Source organism: Topomyia yanbarensis, chromosome 3, assembly GCF_030247195.1.
Source record: "Topomyia yanbarensis strain Yona2022 chromosome 3, ASM3024719v1, whole genome shotgun sequence".
Classification (NCBI taxonomy): domain Eukaryota; kingdom Metazoa; phylum Arthropoda; class Insecta; order Diptera; family Culicidae; genus Topomyia; species Topomyia yanbarensis.
Window position 1 is genome coordinate 340,285,199 of NC_080672.1, and position 14,462 is coordinate 340,299,660.

Consider the following 14,462-nt stretch of genomic DNA (forward strand, 5'->3'; position numbering starts at 1 on the left):
GGATGTGCGGGGATGATGGCGTTTGCATCGGTTTTTGTGTATCAAAGCGAAGGGTTCGAGCGTTTGTATGTTGACGTGTTCGATCGCGTGTAACTTCGCGTGAATAAATTCGATTTGTGTAACCATTCGCATATACGCGTGTGCTCTTAAATGATCGTGCGGGTCATGAATCTGATACTTAATTTTCAGTGTGCGGTTCAGGTGCTAGAAGAAAGTGAGTTTACCCGTATCACTAGAGTTCCTGGCCATGTTGCCAGGGAAAGTGTTGTCTAGTGGATATGGGCGTCGTTTTTTATGATTGATCCAACTGAAGGGCTGGACCTGGGGTAGGGACTTCCGCACGTGACCTGTTGATCGCATGAACACGGGAGCTACAACCACGATTGAGATTGCATTTATATATGTGATATAGGAGTTCACTTACTCATCGGAGTGTTTTCATGTTTTCAAGATTGAAGGCGTAGGTATACGTGAATGATCGCGAAGGACTCAAGCGTTTGTATGTTAACTCGCTTGGCGTGTGTGCTTGCGTGGATGCTACTTCATGTGTAATAAATTCGCCTGAAAGCCTTACCTAGGCTGCTAGAACCGAGGGTAGGGACTTCCGCATGTGACCGATTATTATTGATCACGCCAACGGTGGTGTTTGTATGTTCGCTGTTGAGAGCGCGTTTCCAAATTGCGCTAAAACTTAATCACGTTTTTCTGATAGCGAGCCTAGGTGTGTGAATGCATTTTAACGTGTTAGATCGTGTGAGATTTTGTATGTCGTGTCTGTATGTAGCTTCGCGTGCATAACTTCGATTGTATTACCGTGTTGTCATTTGCATATCGAGCGGGCTGCGAGTCTGATGTTGGATTTTGACTATACTGCTCAGATGTTTGAACTGAAGGCATGGATCTAGGGTGCTAGGACCAAGGGTAGAGACTTCCGGACGTGACCGATTCAGGTTCGTATGGGAAAGGGCGCAGGCATACCCAAAACGAATCTTTGGGAGCGTAAATGAATCTGTTTTGTTCGCTCTCGAACTATTTTCGCTCTCGAACCAGGCTGTGAAATGATGAGTAGATTATATAGCTCATTCGAACGACTACTTATCATGTGTCTTTATGGCCTAGGGTGTAAATAGGCGTTTTAACGAGTTGATGCGTGATGAGCCTGAGTTACGAGTGAGTTTTCTGTGCTGTGGTTCTTTTGGTGCTTTTCAGCCGAATATTATTAGTTGTGATTCCAATCTCTGATTGCGAATCATTATAAAATCGACGAGCTATACGGAATGCATCGAGTTCAGTGGTTTTACTGAGACATTATTTGGTAATTCGAGTAAATAAAATTGCCCCTGACGCATCTTCGCGCCAGTTGACACATCACGCTTCCATTTGCCCAGCCACTCAATCGGATGAACAGAAACAATCAACACTCACTTTTATCAGCTTCAAAGATGGGGAAAAAAACATTGGATTTGCCACGATCGTCCAGTTGCGAAAACAAAACCAATAAACGGTCTCGAGATGATCTAGACAGATCCAGCGAAAAAGAATCTTCGGCCGACCTATTGGAGCAGATATGGAATTTGTTCAACCAGTCAAACAATAGAATCGAGGATAAAATTGACACCAGCATTCGAGAATTAAAAAGGGAGATCACTACGCTTCGTGATGATATGCAGCAGTTTAAGGAGGTTTGTACCCGTGATATGAACAAGCTACGAGAATCTGTGGCAATTATCAATGCAGAAGTTAATTGCAATAAGGAGTCTGTAAACCGGATTGAGAAGTCTAGAGAACTCATATTAACCGGTGTACCGTATGATCCATCCGAAGATCTCATTGTTTACGTGCAAAAAATTGCTGCTGTAATTAAATACGATCCCGTTCCGTCTATTTTCGCTAAACGTTTATCCCGCATACCAATCGTCGCATCCGCGACACCAGCAATTCTACTACAATTTGCCTTCAAAGCCTGTCGAGATGAATTCTACCACCGATACCTTGCCGTTAGGAACCTTTCGCTCGTGCACCTTGGCTTCAGCACTGATAAACGAATTTATCTTAATGAAAACCTTACCGAGCTGGCCCGTTTCATAAAAGGCCGTGCGATCAAGTTGATGAAAAATGGGAAGCTGTGCATAGTCTTCACGAAGGATGGAATTGTGTTTGTTAAGCTGAATGAAAACACTCCAGCACAACCGATGACGACTTTGGAGCAACTTGGCACTGCCACCGCAGAATTACTACCCTACCCTTAAAGTATTCACTTCCTGCCTTCAAAATCCGTGCCTCCTCTCCCAAGACTTCCCGTGATTATTCCCCTCCTAAAAGTATTACACCTTATCCTTATAAGATATTCTGTTTATCCTTCACAAATTTTCCGTGAATCCATTCCCAAATTTTCCCCTGTCTTATTCCCTCCTAAAAGTTACTGGTTTGCTGATCGTTTTATTGCACACATTGGATGGAGGACATTATACTGCTGTTACCGTTGCTGTTGCTGTTGTTGTTGCTGGACAATCGCTGCTGCTGTTCGGCTGATCATCATTTGAACCACACAGATAAGTGTCAGAGAAAAAAGTATATACATTTATAGAATTTGTATCGATTCTTAGCTTACTCACTTTTAATTGATATTCCCTCGATATTGTACCTTTTCATATTTTCTCTTTTGTGTACGTCAGTAGTAATATATTAAAATGTTAGCTGATTCCGTGAATGGTAGTGCTCGTGATGTTGAAGGTTTTGTCCATATTCCTCGTGCTGTTATGAATGTAGCTTTGCGCTCAGACTGTTTGAACATTTGTCATATGAACATACAAAGTATTTGTGCTCGTCAGTTGAGTAAGTTCAATGAATTCAAACTATGTTTTGAAAATAGCAAAATCGATTTGATTTGTCTTACTGAAACATGGCTAAGCGAAACGATCTCTGAGGACCTATTAGCTCTTTCCGATTATAATTTATTCAGGAAAGACCGCATTTATGGTCGAGGAGGAGGCGTATGCCTATATTTCAAAAAAAATTTAACCTGTGAAATCATTTCTTCGTCGGAACGATCAGAAGATATCGGAAACTCTGATCGATTGGAGCATATGTTTGTTGAGGTGCGAACGCATAGCGATAAATTTTTATTAGGCATAATTTATAATCCTCCTCGGTCGGATTGCTCGGATGCTATCTTTGAAAAATTATCTGAACTGTCCCTGCTTTATCGTAACGTTATTCTTGTTGGTGATTTTAATACTGATCTTAAGAAATCTTGCCCTAAAACTCGTAGATTTGAAAACGTTATTGGCAGTTTCGGCTTTGAATGCGTGAATGAAGAACCTACTCATTATTACCCTGGTGGAAGTTCACTGATCGATTTACTCTTAACAAATAACAATAATTTTATACTGAAATTTAATCAAGTAGCAGCTCCTGGTTTTTCGAAGCATGATATGATATTTGCTTCCGTGGATATTCCACGTTCACGTCAAGTCGAACATCATTTTTATAGAAGTTATGCGCGAATTGATTCCGTATCCCTTGCCAATGAAATAAATTCAATAAACTGGTCTTTGCTGTACGACATTAATGATGTTAACTTAGCTCTGGATTTTTTGAATTTACGCTTGAAGGAGCTTTATGAAGCTTTTGTACCCCTCCGCCCATACATTCCAAGTCGCAAGAATCCGTGGTTCAACAATAACATCTTATCGGCTATGATTGATAGAGATGTTGCCTATCGCCTATGGATAAGCAGCAGAAGTCAAGACAACCACGCTCAGTACAAGCGTCTTCGAAACCGTGTAACCAATCTGATCAACGTTGCTAAATCAAATTACCTTTCCAATACTTTACAAAGCTCCAATTCAACCAAGGATCTATGGAAGAAACTCAAACAACTAAATGTTACTAATATCGCAAATGGTTCTCTGCAATTTGATAACTCAAGTGACGAAATTAACAATTACTTCAGCAGTAATTTTACATGTGACCCGCACTCTCCTCCACCAGCATTTTCAAATCCAAATGGTTTTAAATTCGTACCTATTCATGAAAACGAAATCATATTAGCCATAGATGCTATAAAATCGAATGCAGTAGGTCTGGACGGAATTCCCATTAAATTCATTAAATGGATTCTACCTTGTATCATTCAGCCAGTTACTTTCGTATTTAATTTGATTGTGCGTACGTCAATGTTTCCACGTGCGTGGAAAGCAACTAAAGTGATACCAATTACAAAAAATGCTAGAAGTACCAATTTGAACAATTTGCGACCGATTAGTATTTTATCGGCATTGTCTAAGGCATTTGAAAAGATTATAAAAGCACAAATTCAAGCTTTTATATCTGAATTCAATCTCCTGCATCCTGTTCAATCAGGTTTCAGAGAAAGTCACAGTACAACCTCTGCTCTTTTAAAAGTGCACGATGACATTTCCAAAATGATTGATAAAAAGGGTTTAGCTTTTCTATTGTTAATAGATTTCTCTAAGGCTTTTGATAGAGTGTCGCATTCGAAATTGCTGAAAAAACTGTCAACCAATTTTCATTTTTCTAATACTGCAACATCGTTGATTAAATCATACCTTTCATGTCGTTCGCAAGTAGTCTTCGTTAACGAAATGTACTCTCAACCAGTAAATATTACGTCAGGAGTCCCCCAGGGCTCTATTCTGGGCCCGCTATTGTTTTCATTCTTTATTAACGACCTTCCATCTACTTTAAAATATTGTAAAATACATATGTTCGCCGATGATGTGCAGCTGTATTTGTGCTCCACTGAATTATCTGTTTCGGAAATGGCGGATTTAATCAATGCTGACCTATCACGTATATATGCATGGTCTGAACGTAATCTTCTTCCTATTAATACATCCAAATCGAAAGCCATGTTTATAACAAGGTCCCACCGTCCCAATATTTTACCAAGTATTATACTGGGTACTGAGGAGATCGATTATGTTGGACATTTTATGAATCTTGGGGTCAAGTTTCAAGATGATTTCAGATGGAATGGTCATGTGAATATCCAGTGTAGTAAAATTTATAATGGGCTACGGCATCTTCGTTTAACTTCGGGCATGTTATCAATCGAAACCAAACGAAAACTCTTCAAGTTGCTACTTTACCCACATTTTCTATATGGAGCTGAACTTCTCCTAAATGCCTCAACTATAGCTCTGAACAGACTGAAAGTTGCCCTGAATTGCTGTGTGCGATGGGTGTTCAATTTATCTCGGTTTTCAAGGGTGACCCACCTCCAGAGTGAACTGATCGGTTGTCCTTTCACCGAATTTTTCAAAGTGCGTGCATGTATTACTCTATTTAAAATAATTAGCACCGCCAAACCATCTTATCTGTTCAACAAAATTCAATTTTCTATTAGCAGTCGCACAAGAAATCTAACTCTACCTCAATATCGCACTTCCCATTATGGAGACACCTTCTTCATTCGAGCCGTTGTTCATTGGAATCAACTACCTGTCGGTATAAAAAGTATTCGATCTTTACATATTTTCCGTAGAGAATGTATGGACTGGTTTAAGAGAGGGAATTAGAATTTATATGGTAAAATTATAAGTCATACAGTACTACCAAACTGAATTTAAACTGATTGTGGAAATTAAAAAGGATTCATCCTTACTTCACAAGTATATGATACAAATAAATAAATAAATAAAATGTTTGTCGGTTCCAGTCCGGATGCTACCTGTTAATCTTTTTTCTAGTAAGGCTTAGTTCTCAATACATACATACAAACGGAACGTAAAAACAGCGGAAAAATATTACAAAGCAAAATGCGTCAATGACGATGCTGTAGTGCCGGCGACAAGGAACAAAAAGAAATTATCTCACTCATCGTTAGTGCGAAGCCATATATGCAATTCTACTACTCAACGAGTGTTGTCATGGTACTGGTAACAGAAAAGCGAACTTTTAGCGAATAGACGTTTGTCGGCTCTAATCTAGGAATCTGATGGCAGGATTTTTTTTTACTTAGAGACCATTCATAAATTATTTAACACGTTTAGAGGGGAGGGGGTTCGACAAGGTGTGACATTGAAACAAGTGGGGGAGGGGGAGTAAGCTAGAACGTTACGTAACATGTTTTCACCGAAAAACAAATGTTCAATGAATTTTTTACGTAATAGTGGAGGGGCGGGGGATGAGAAATTTGTAACAATTTGTTACATGGGGGAGTCCATTTTGGGCAATTTTTGCGTTACGTAATTTATGAACGGTCTCTTAGAAGATTCAGATCATGAGGTATTTATGGCAGCGGAGAAAATAATGAAGCAAAACAAAATGCAGTACAACAGCAATGATGAGATTGTGTGTGAAGGGGGCGGGTAGCGGTTATGTAAGGTAAGGTGTACAAGAAAGGGAATTTTGTGAGCTTCGTAAGTAGCAATTTGATATGAAACCAAATACTACGAAAATCTCGTTGTGTGTGTCATTTTTTCATCTCAAACTGTGCACGAACAGCTCAATTTTCAAAAAGGATAGCTTTTGGGAATGAGATTGTGAGCGTAAAAACAAAAAATCTGACCGCGCCGTTTTTGGTGCATATATAATTTCGTAAATGCTAATAAATTTATTTAATCCTATACGTTTCTATGTATGCGAGATGATGGGCTTGGGTGTGCGCAGATGATCGCGATAACATGATCACATGTGTGTTCTGATATGTTTTATCGCGAGGGACACGAGTGTTTCTATGTTAACGTGTTTAATAGCGTGGGTACTATGACGTCGCGTATGCTAACGTGTGTATAACTTTGCGTGTTTGAATTCATTTATATTACCGAGAAGCAACTTGTATATTCGCGTAGGCTTTTGAACGAATGCACGCTTCAGAGGAAAGAAGAAAGTGAGCTCCCTAATCTCACCGGAGTTTCGAACTATGACGCCCTGACACTTGTTGTCATGCACTAGACAACAAGTTTATATTCCGTATTTAAGAGTGAGCGCTCTCTGACGAGTATGATTATGAACGCGTGAGAGCGGGCTTTGTATGTTGGCACATAAGATCGCGTTAATGAACTCGCTACAATATATTAGAGGAAGACATTAGATATTGTGACGGAAAAAAATAAATGAGAGGTGAGAAAGGCCAAAACAAATAGCACATGGACAAGAAAGAACATTTGTTGCTCCGAGCACAATATAAATATTCGAATGGCTGAACCTTGGTTTGGTCCGATGAGAGTACATAAAAGCATGCAACATGAAAGGCCCAATAAGTCCTCTCGGCCTTCTCGATGCACCACTATCAAGGCGTATTACAACCTACATCTTACAGCAGCTTGCTGTTATAGATCAATATAAAAAGCAACAATTATATTCAATAGAATATGACAGTTTAAATGAAGTCTTACGAACAAACTAGTATTAATTGTTGATAATCGATGTACTAAGTTTGTTTAAAGTGATACATGTAATATTGCTCGAAGATGTTTGTAATACCGTCAATCTAAGCAGTCTAGCGAACGGACGCAATCGAAGTTGATTATATTTGTGTAAGTATCGGCCTGTTTCAAAACATCGACCAGCAAGGTGACATTAGAAGATTAATGAATGTAGCTGTTGCACGAAACTTCATATTTTTACTATTTAGTCGCAAATAATTACAACAATATTTCATGAAATTTGTGTATTTAGAACAGAAACATTGTTGTATTCGATGTTATGTTGCACGATGTTCTTCACAATGATGCTTGCAGCCTCGGCTGAAGTTCTGAACATTATCAGTACCAAATTACGACCATGATGTAGCCAACTAGTGCACGTTTGGTCTAATACGAGTTTGTTTGAAGTCAGTCGCAATGGTAATTCTTGTAGTTGATACATTTTTTCAGGTCTGTGGCATTCTCTTTCCACTGCGCAGCTGAGGGAACAATACTAAACAGTTTGTACAGTGGATAAGTAACAAATCAGTAGGAATTTATTGCTTGCATTACTAATAGGTATAACAGAGCATTTTTTTATTTTTTTTCGATTATAGAGGTTTTAACCTTAAGGTCATTCGCCTCTTCGGGTTAGAAAAATCTCTTATGAAAAATTTCTAACCCTATGTGCGGGGTCGGGACTCGAACCCAGATGCGCTGCGTACAAGGCAATCGATTTACCAACTACGCTACGCCCACCCCACAGAGCATTTTTTTGCTTCTGCTCTGGGCGAAATTAGATGGTAGACTGAAGCATATGAAGGGTTACAAATAAAACTATTTTTGCGAATTTTTTCTTCCACTCTGGCATTTCCTAGCCTATTTGACAAAAATATTCCAGTACCGATATTTTATTGGTACTAGTAGTGCATTTCAGATTGCAAAAAGATTTTCGAATATTTGACAATACACAGCCAAACATAACATAACAAGGAAAGGGAAATAATCGTCTCTAATCTGATGGGTTAACATTGTGAGTGATTAGAAAGTGATAGGAACTTCCAATTATGATGATGAAAAAGTGCGTTAGGCGGAACTGAAGAAACGTAAATTGAAAATGGTCTGTTCTGATGAACGTTTTCTGTCCATGGATGTACACATTTTAAATTGCCTCGGAAATTACACCTTCCTTGACTCATTACGTAGATAAAAGTATGCTTAAAATATTCTGTTAAGACTGACTTGGTTGTTGGGGTAGTATTCTGAAGTTGCCACATTAACGGATTATCACGACAAACCATCACTACAAACATTGAACATGTCTAACATTATTCCCACTTTAAAACACCAAGAATACATTCGTTTGATTTACTTAGAACCATGTAAAGAGTATCGACATGTGCAATATTTCCCAATTGCTGATTGGCCTAATAAATCCCATTCTAGCCTACGTCCACTTCCATCTAATCTGAAGTGGATGGAAAACGAACTAATAATCAAGTAGCCCCAGGCACACAAACAGTGTGCAATCGAGTCGCAAAGTCGGCAAACACCCGCACGTGATGTGTGTGTGGCGACCATCAACAGTGTGAAGTGAAAATCTGGTTTCTGGTGACCATCATAATCCTAGCAAGTCCGTAAACAAGGCCAACTTTTGCACAATGCACACAGATTTACGTCCGATTTCAATTTTCCGGCGCGGCTATTTGTCGATGCTCATTAAGCGGCGAGACGACGCGGTTGGTTCACAGTGGCATGAGTGGCTACAATTGAGTTATAAAAGCGCGCTTGTTATGCTTTATGCAGCCACCAGCAACATCGGTTGAGCGGACTGGCTCCAACCACACACACACAGCCCAGCCAGCTTTGCGCCGACCTACGGCGGTAAATGTTGATCAAATAGTTAGCTATATACAGTTTCGTTTTCTTGTTTATGACCGTCGATTGCTTAGTGGTTTACACAAAATAAATGAGAACATAAGCCGAAACAATTGGAGCAAAATAAAAGTGGTTTATGTGAGGTTTAGAGCGTGGGTACCATTTCCCGTCGTGCAACTTGACCTTCTGTTTGGACAGTAAAACGAAAGAATGAAATGCAATTTAAAGAGCAAATAATACGATCATGATGGAACTAAGAATCCTTCCTGGTCGTAATTAGTACATATTTCAGCCAGCGCCGTCTCTCGGTGTACTACACCAGGACACGGTGAGTATTAGTGAACAGGAAATTGTTCCAGAATTCACAGTTGTAAATAAAAATTAGACTTTAAAGGACGATCGAGTAGAATAATATGATTATAACACATTTTAAAGGTTTTATTGTTTCATGGTTCTGACACAGACAGGGTTCTAAAACAATTTCACCAATTTAACTCATTGACAATCTTATAATTTCACTGTACAGATTAATTACTAACAGTAATCGATGGAATAAACAAACATTAATGTTCAACTCGGGGTTTCAACTGCAGAACATGGTTTATTTGTCTTCGCAGCGGCTCACAGCATAAACGGAACAATCAACAATTTATCATCGTCATCAGTGATGCTGCACAGATATAGGCTCGCAGATGGTTTACACATATCTTTTGCCGTCATAGAAGCAGTACCATCTTTACGTGTGGGCGCAATGGGTTGTTACCAGGGGCTTCTTGTTAAAAATATAGATGAGTGATTTATTTTTTTAACTTTTGCACGTCTACATAATGCCAACAGAGTGTTAAAAGCAGATATGTCATACTATTAAAAAATCAAGACAATCTCGTGGACTAATATTTATTGATCAAAATCTCAGTTTGCGCCATAAGTATTGTTAGCTTACATTCTGGAATATCTGTGACTTCAAAAAGCATGTTTGCATCTACTTCAGAACAAAATATTCATCAGAGATAATAATTTTTGAAATTTGATTATATTCAACAAAATTGTTTTCAAAATTATGACAATTTTTCAAATGTTTAATGTTTCAGTCTACCTTCTCATCTCGCCCATAACGGAATCTAAAAGTCGTGCAGCACCAATTCCAGAGAATGCTGACAAGACTCGAGGGAAAGATAAAAAGTGGAAGCGTTTAATGACGAAGGTTATGAATCAGCTGATAGAAGCGGGTTTTCACCACTGCTTTCAATAATGGAAATGTTGAATGCCGCTGCATAGAGATTGCCAAGGCATCGATATTTTCACTCACTCACAAGCTTATCCGATGCTCCATAACACAATTATGCTTCTCACAAAAGAATTATGTTTTCTCGTAGGAGAAAGCGATAATTTTTCATTTTCATGAACTTAAACAATAGTGTTAAAATACCATTAGCAAGAAAATCGGATAAAAAATAGAATAGATTTGTTTTGTCATCTTTATGATGAGCGCCAAAAAGCAGCGATACCCTTTGGCTCATTATTCCTAAAAACTTTCCCAAAATGCCGCTTTGAAGATATTTTAGAATTTGTTTTAACGAAAAGAAGCATTTTTTTAAATTATCTCATTTTAGGCCTAATTGCTGTTATTAGAATTAACCCAGCTTTTACTTAAAAAAGTAAAATAAGTTAACCCAAACAAAACAATTAAATTAACAACCCGAGCAAATGAAAAACCATAGCTCTGGTCCCATTTAATTCCCCACTGCATGGTGTTTTGAATGTGATCAACCCATGAAAGCACCATCACTATGGTCCGGTAGATCCCACATAAAAACCATATTTTTTGTGTATTTATGGGCTATTGAGACCATTTTATGGTGTTATGATGGTTGTGAGCCTGTGAGAATTTGCTCGGGAAATCCGCAAAATACACCACAAAAAACTCTGAAACATTCGCTTTGAAATTTGTTATAATGATAAAAAAAATGTATGGAGAAAATCAGCAGCTTGTATGTTCCATGATAATGTGTTAAAATTGTATGTATAAACAGATGTTCCACGTGTTCGTTTCAATCTTCCGTCGCTCGCATTCCAAACAAGCAACATCATGAATATATATAGTCCGGGCGGTACAACAAGTGGTAGAGACTATGGATTTTTGGTAGTGGTGGCATTAATCTACACACAGTTAAACCGTGTATTATGTTAACGTTTTATTTAGTTGTTATTTTGGACTAATCACTATGCTCCACCATATCAGCAAACATTTAAAAATGTCGATTTTAAGGGGATCCTCTTATTAAATTGTGGCAAAGAGTACCTAACGTTTAATTTTTTTGAAGCTGTTAAATGACTTAGACATAGGCAGCTATTCTGCAAAATGTTTATTAAGGTTTCATCTATAAAATCACCATTTTCGAATGTAAGGTGTCAAAAATGGCCTCCAAACTGGCGGCTTTCTCGGAATATACCCGTTTTTTTTCAACCAATCAACTTCGGGTTCTGCCCGCCTAAAAGAAGACAACATTCTCGGGCGCTGTAACCTACAAAATCGCAATATTTTGATCATTAACGATTTTTTACAGCCGGCCAAAGTGAAAAAATCATGTGAAAACACGATACTTTATTTTCAAGTGGCCGCCATTTTGTTTCTATATCGATTTTTTCATGTTTTTAGGTTGGTGCGCCTCTACAGAATGTAAACTTCAAGATCGTTTTGGTTTGCTGCTTGTAGACAACGAATTGCGACCTGTATCGTACCCGTAGATGAAGTCAGTTTTCAAAACACCTTTTGCCATTTTGGACGACATTGTTGACACCTTACACTCGAAAATTTTTATTTAATAGATGAAATTTTGGACGTCATTGTTGACACCTTACACTCGAAAAATTTTTATTTTGTAGATGAAACCTTAATAAACATTTTGCAGAATAGCGCACATGTCTAAGTCATTTTACTTCTTCAAAAAAATTATCAAACGTTAGGTACTTTTTGCACAATTATATAAGAGGACCTTTTAAACCCCTCCGAGCAGAAACGTGTAATAAGTGACCGTTCCGAACTGTTTCACCAGATTGTACAAAATACGTTTGTGCAAAAAAGAATTTGCAATCAATCCACTTAAGATATATTTGTAAAAATAAACCATAGTTCGAATCAAATTTAGCGAACATGTTGAAATGATTAACAAAGTTCTTTAAATGCCCTTAAAAATGAAACTAGTTGGCAAATCGGATTAAAATTGAAAGAGCAGCATGTTTTGAAGTGAAGATAGATACTGTGATTTCGAAAAAAAGTCTGACACAGCGATGTTTAAATTTCTATCAAAAATCTAATTCCATTTCGGTGGTCACAAAATTTGGAGCATATGTCATTGAATACATAAGAAACCTATGAAAAAAATCAATATTTGAAACACAGGTTGTGTCCAGCCTCCGCCCACTATGCGCTACGGTGGCGTTGGGACAAAGTAATTTATTTTGCTTGTGTGTGCGTTTGGCTAATACAGGTGAAATTCCCCTGCCAAAATGTTTTCGACGTCATGCGATTTTTATAACTAAGGCATCTGACAACATGCTCCTGTAGGTATTTCTAAAGCACGGGCGGACTGAATTTGATTTGCGGCTACTGAAAAGCGGGCTTTAGTGGGCGATTTTGGTGGACGAGGTAATTGAGTTATGTTAGAGCAGTTTTGGTTCAAATTTGTTTTCAAAATTAATGACATATCACCAAGATAAAGCACTGATTGGCTTTTATTATTATCACATGTTTACAAGCATTAGTATTTTGTATCAACCAAATTGCAGAATTTTGTTAAAAAGCAAATTGTAACATAGGAGAGTAAGGCGTAACGTGACGTAGCATGTTTTACTGAAGGCTATATAGTCTCCAGTCCTGAACTGAGTCGATAGTTTGATAGATCAAAATTCATTCGTGAATTATATTGCTGTTGAAAAAGCGACATTTTTAAAGTCACCGTGGTCGTTTCATGTACCCAACCCTCTAATTTTATACCAATTTCCAATTCAAATTTCTATGATTTCACAACGAATCGACCATCTTTATTACCGCAGAAATTCAAGAGAATCAAAATAGTGTGCATGAACTTTACTTTCTTATTGCTTTTTGTTCGACAGAAATAATTTTATTTTTATCACATAAGTTGCTAGTAAATTAGGGGATTTTACCACCAAACTTCTGATATTAGCTAAAATACTTAAAAAAATAATTTTGGAAGAACTTTTTTGTTGTAAATAATATTACTATTAAAGTAGGTACAGTCCTTGCAAATATCGTGCTGGAGAAAGTGTTCATAGTTTTAAATTGCTTGCATATTCCAGAATACAAACACGTTGATATATTTTTTCAAATTTCAATTTCAAATTAATCCGCTTGGCTTACTTGGAGATTTCGATGACAATTTATGGCACAAATTGGAAGGGAAAAATTTAAGTGTATTCTACTTCATCGCGGTTATGTCTCTGGCGAGATGTGTATATATGTATATAGGAGGAAACCTTCATCAGCTCAAAACATTGCCAGTGAATGTTAATTAGACTAAATTAGTTTTAAGTGACTATCAGTTTATTACTGTTAACGAAAAGTAAAGAGGCGGATTCACAAACAAAAGCACTTATGCACTTTCAGTGGAATTATTACATACCTTCGGGAGTAAACAATATGTTCACTTCAAGTGATGCAGGTTAGCAAGTTGCTTTCTTTGAATGTTTGAAACGAAAAATATTCCTAGATTGAATTAATCTATTCAGAAATGGTCTATGATGGTACTTGCAACCAATTGTAACTTTTTTTATCACTGGACAGAAAATAAATATTCCTGTCGGGTTTCTCATCTTGCTCAGTTCAGAAGCTAGAAATCGCTCCGCTGCTATAACGGGGCAAGTAATCAAATCTACCCGTGCACCGCTTTGTCCATTTGCGAAAGCAAAAATTGATTCCTTCTACCTAGTGCGTGAAACATGAACAAACTATGAATGACAATGCAAAGCAAGTTTATACCCCGTTGAGGGCAAACTGTTCTGCTGTTGACTTATCGAAATGTCCGGTAAGACCACCAATTTGTGAAGTGGAGCAAATGTTAAAGGTGAACATTAAGGTCAACGTAACAGAAGTTAATGCTGTGAAATTCCACCATCTACGTCATGCGGTACTGATTATGTTCAAAAACAACCAAACAGAATTATTTGCTTCGCAGGACAACTTGAAAC

General features: G+C 37.8%; 1 protein-coding gene across 3 annotated transcripts in view; it reads right to left on the reverse strand.

The window, feature by feature from the left end:
* Window positions 1-14,462, reverse strand: part of LOC131692042 (serine/threonine-protein kinase NLK) — a 307,702-nt gene that overhangs the window by 98,499 nt on the left and 194,741 nt on the right. The window lies entirely within an intron of this gene.